Below are 4,749 nucleotides of genomic sequence, written 5' to 3'. Positions count from 1 at the left end.
GGAGGTAAGGAAAAATGCGGTACCAAGACATTTTGAATCCTGCGTACAAAAATTCCCAACTGGTTCTAGCACACTGTAAATGATGTGATAAGAGTAGACCTTATTAAAGTTATCGCTTCTCGGCCTTATGGCTAAGATCAAAGTGTAGTATCTGTTCTTATCAGCTTAACATCTGATAGTTTCTCCATTGGAGAACAACAAATGTTAAACTGATTTTTGGAATCAGACGGAGTGCTAGGAGCTTGCTCCACCTCTGCCACGGGTTGGCCCGGTATTGCAGTACCGCCGGGATTCGGCCCAACTAATTGATAAATCTCACAAATTAAAGGACGCGTTCTATATCTCCTCCTTCTTCTCGACTACAGACTTGCTGTGAGGGAAAAAGCACATCACGTGAGAAATTTAATTTGATTAAATTGCCACAGAAACACTCTGCGGGGCAGTTTTCAATGAGAACAATGTCGACCTTATCGCCTTACAATCATTTGCAACGACGTCGACAGTAGTCAGGTAGAACAGGCTACTTAACGGTGCCAGTGGAAGGACAGAATAAGCAACACAGATCTGAGTTGAAGCGAGGTTGTCGTGACTCCTGAGTTTGTGCATATGGATGGATATGCGGGATATGCAATAAAAATGATTTTCTCTCTCATATAAGTGTGAAAAGGTTTATATCCTGCAGCGTATCTCATTCCCAATTTCATTGCCATTCTTATCCTCGCTGTTCGGTGCTTGGGTTGATTCACGCTGATAGGGCACGTGTCGCCAATTATTGAGAATAAACATGAAAAGCTTCAACTCCTCGTCATGGATCAATGAGATGACTTCTTGTTGTGTTCAACAAAATCGAATCATTTGAACAGGACTTTCAATTTTATGTTTCAGAACATAACCGATTTTACAATATAAGGAATCTATAAGAATTTCGTTGATTGCTTTAGTAATATAGAATATTTACGTAGTTCACATACAAAAATTGAATCATTTAATAAAGTATCGGTTTTAAATATTTTTATTATAGATAGGTTAATTTTCTTATTAAATTTGACTATTATAATATAAACATATTTTACATTTACTCAATGCAAACTCGAAGATGAGCAAAAGTTCTGTTTTTAACATTTCTACTGCAAGTTTTGTTTTGATACATTTTCTTAAAGAGAGTCTGTGTGCATTGATACTCGCAGCTTAATATCTCGTGTAATATCCAAATAATATAAAAAATATATAAAAGAAACTGTGCAATAGCTAATAACGGTAAATGTCTTATCAGCTCATCAATTTCTAGTTCTGTCGCGTGCGATAGTGAAAAAGAGCATTTGTTATGAGTGCATCTAAAGAATTTGTCCAGTAAGCATGCAAAATTGTGTCCAAACACATATTTTGCTACAAAATTTAATAAAATAAAATTTGGTTAAGTATAAGCACTGCTTAATTTAAAAAAATTTTTCAAAGTTTGTCGCGTGCGACATGGTAGGTAATTTTTTTTTTATGTTTTTTGATAAATACTTTTTATTTAATGTAAACGAATGAAGTCAAGAAAAAAAAGCAAATTACACTGTAAACAGTGGAGAGAAAATATAAAAAATGATGGAACAAAAATCCAAAAGTAAGACACCCGCTACCCATTTTGCAGTATTATTCTGAAAATTTACAGGAAATACTAAAAATATATCACATGGTATATTCGGTATATCTATATAACCCATTTAAAATATACCATGAACGGCATAGTATAATAAACAAACCCGGTATGGAAGAAATAAAATATCAAAGGAAAACCAATCATCCGAAAACTAGAATTTTAATAAATTTGTATTTATTTTTCATTATTTGATACTACTTATTTCCGCTTTGTGTCATATTATGTAAGTCGTTCTGTAACGTCAACTTTCATGTGAATTTGAAAGTCTGTCTTGGTGATTTTCTTTAAAAATTATCATTTCTTTTTTCACCCCTAAACAGCTGTTCGCGTGATGCAGTTTTGGTGAGAACACTTGCATCACTTGCACTTGGTTCGAAACAGAGTATATTTCCATCGATACCGCACTTTTTTCAATATAGTCAATGTATTCTTAATCAGTACGGCTCCACAGCCACTTACAGACCCGACATAAATATGTGCTAATATCGATTAAATATATTACTAAGCGGCCCAGCAACAATCATCGCCAGGCACTCAAAAAATTATTTTAGACTCATTAGAGTGCTCCTCTCCACGGAAATCTTTAGTAAAAGGCGAAAGATTTATTCGACAACTGAAGAGAAGCCAGAGTGTGGACAATAGTCCATTCATTGGCATTGTTCCTGAGATGATGCCAAAACTGTTTGGGAATTATACGTCAAACGTTATTGAAATTACGCCATAAAGTCGGCAACAAACTATATCCAACGGTCCTGATAAACATATTGATAATTTATAAAATAAACGGACTATCCATTTGTCACAAGTCCAATTTCATAAATGTTAATTGCATAATTTAGTTTTATTTGGTATTTCATTTTCCCGATTCTGGAAAATTTGATTTAACATATTATTTTATTTACTGATAATGTAGTGGCAAAATTCGAAAATTTTGTTTGAATACAACGTATTTTTTAAGTCCAACAAGAAGTCATCTGATTAAGAAGCTGAAGCGTTTCATGTTTATTATCAATAATTGCGAACACGTGCTTTATCAACGTCAATCAACCCAAACACAGAGGCAGACTCATCGACGGATGAGGACAAAAAGGGAGAGTGGCAATGAAATTGGGAATGAGATGCGCTGCAGGATGTAAACCTTTTCACACTTATATGAGAGAGCACATAATTTTTATTGCATTCAAAGAACTACCCGCATATCCATCCATATGCAAAAACTCAGGAGTCACGACAACCTCTCATCAACTCTACCTTGTAGTGAGATCTGAGTTGCTTGTTGTGTCCTTCCACTGGCACCGTTAAGTAGCCTGTTCTACCGACTGCCGACGTCGTTGCAAGTGATTGTAAGGCGATAAGGTCGACATTGTCCTCATTGAAAACTGCCCCGCAGAGTGTTTCTGTGGCAATTTAATCAAATTAAATTTCTCACGTGATGTGCTTTTTTCCCTCACAGCAAGTCTGTAGTCGAGAAGAAGTTCTTTAATTTGTGAGATTTATTAATTAGTTGGGCCGAATCCCGGCGGTACTGCAATACCGGGCCAACCCGTGACAGAGGTGGAGCAAGCTCCTAGCACTCCGTCTGATTCCAAAAATCAGTTTAACATTTGTTGTTCTCCAATGGAGAAACTATCAGATGTTAAGCTGATAAGAACAGATACTACACTTTGATCTTAGCCATAAGGCCGAGAAGCGATAACTTTAATATCGACAATACCAATAACTGCATGCATTGTAAGCCAAAACTACTTGAGAATTAGAAGAGCACACAAGTATAAAATATACTCTGAGCCTACCTGGTTGAAAATGGTTGCCTTCTTTAGGGCTCATCTGTTTATTCTGTCATCAAATTCTTTTTACATATTGAAATGTATGTCTTTTAAAGGAATGAAATTTAGCACGGATTAAAATCTTTAGATTGACGATCAAAAAAAGTTTCTTATCATTATATTTATCATTATATATATTTAAACTCTACGCTTCGATCGAATTATTATTTAAATACACTATACTTTCAGTATCGGTAATCCAGGATTCACTAAAATATCAAGCATATACTTGTCCCGCCCCGAATTCCATAGAATTATCAGTAATGCATTCGGTAAATCAAATTTTATAACAATTACTAGCTGCAAATTAAATCAAATAACAGACTAGGCAGACGAATCAAACAAATAGTATATCAAAATAACAAAATGTCAAATGGTTGGTTTTAAGGGATTGCGACTGGGCTTGGCTTGGGAACTGATAAAATCATTGAAAATGCCAGCAAATTACAAACTGCCCCCTCATTGAAATCATGAAATCATCGTGTGCACATATTTCGATGTAATTTAATATGTGGCACGCGTTTGGGAAACTTCATTTTTTTCTTGCTGTTTGTTGTTGTTTGCAGGATATGCTCAATGCTTTGGTTGTCGACTCTCGGCACTCGGCTCAATTGTTGCCAATGAGAGCAATTGTGTTGAGTTTGTTGCAAGGCAATGGATGACCGGGGTAGACGAGGGGAAATGCTGGCAAACTGGTAATTGCATTTGTTAGTGCTCTAATTGTTTTGGGGCAGGAGAATGCAAAAGGTTACTATGCCTAGGATAACAACAAGAGGCTTTTAATAAGCATTTCCCTTGCTCTCTCGCTCAAACTGAAAAGTGCCTCGGAACGTGCTAAAAACTTTGAATCCTGCGAGAGGGCGGACAAATGATTGCTCTCACCCAGCGATTAATTGACTTCAGTCTTGAACTCTGCAGCGGGTTAATAATACAGAACCTACAATTAAGCTGACAGCAAATTGTTGATTTTCGTAATGTAATTATACAGATGAAACTCAAGAGTGATTTTATATGGTGATTACGAATTTGTTTTCCATTTGAGCACAAAATGATCATGATAGGGAATTTAAATATATACGGTATAAGCCAACTTCTCTTTATAATATACGAAAGCAATCAGTATTAGAACATTATATATTTTTGATGAAAACATTTTAAAAATAAATTTAAAATTAAAATCATCTTTGGATTAAAACAAATGAATATATTCCTCAATCATTGCCATACAATCATTGCCATGTCAAGAAAAAGGTTTTTACAATTTAATTAAGCTCGAAA

At 35.2% G+C, this 4,749-nt stretch overlaps 3 non-coding genes across 3 annotated transcripts; 1 reads left to right on the top strand and 2 right to left on the bottom strand.

Moving 5' to 3' along the window:
- Positions 1-111: 111 nt before the first annotated feature.
- On the top strand, positions 112-306 carry LOC117566257 (U2 spliceosomal RNA). Its single transcript, XR_004571975.2, has one exon. It is a non-coding gene; the product is annotated as a U2 spliceosomal RNA (small nuclear RNA).
- Positions 307-2,155: 1,849 nt separating this feature from the next.
- On the bottom strand, positions 2,156-2,278 carry LOC117566263 (U5 spliceosomal RNA). Its single transcript, XR_004571980.1, has one exon. It is a non-coding gene; the product is annotated as a U5 spliceosomal RNA (small nuclear RNA).
- An 866-nt stretch (positions 2,279-3,144) lies between these two features.
- On the bottom strand, positions 3,145-3,339 carry LOC117566266 (U2 spliceosomal RNA). Its single transcript, XR_004571983.1, has one exon. It is a non-coding gene; the product is annotated as a U2 spliceosomal RNA (small nuclear RNA).
- Positions 3,340-4,749: the final 1,410 nt, after the last annotated feature.

The sequence above is a fragment of the Drosophila albomicans genome, chromosome 2L (assembly GCF_009650485.2).
Source record: "Drosophila albomicans strain 15112-1751.03 chromosome 2L, ASM965048v2, whole genome shotgun sequence".
NCBI classification, from domain to species: domain Eukaryota; kingdom Metazoa; phylum Arthropoda; class Insecta; order Diptera; family Drosophilidae; genus Drosophila; species Drosophila albomicans.
This window is presented reverse-complemented; position numbering and strand designations above follow the sequence as displayed.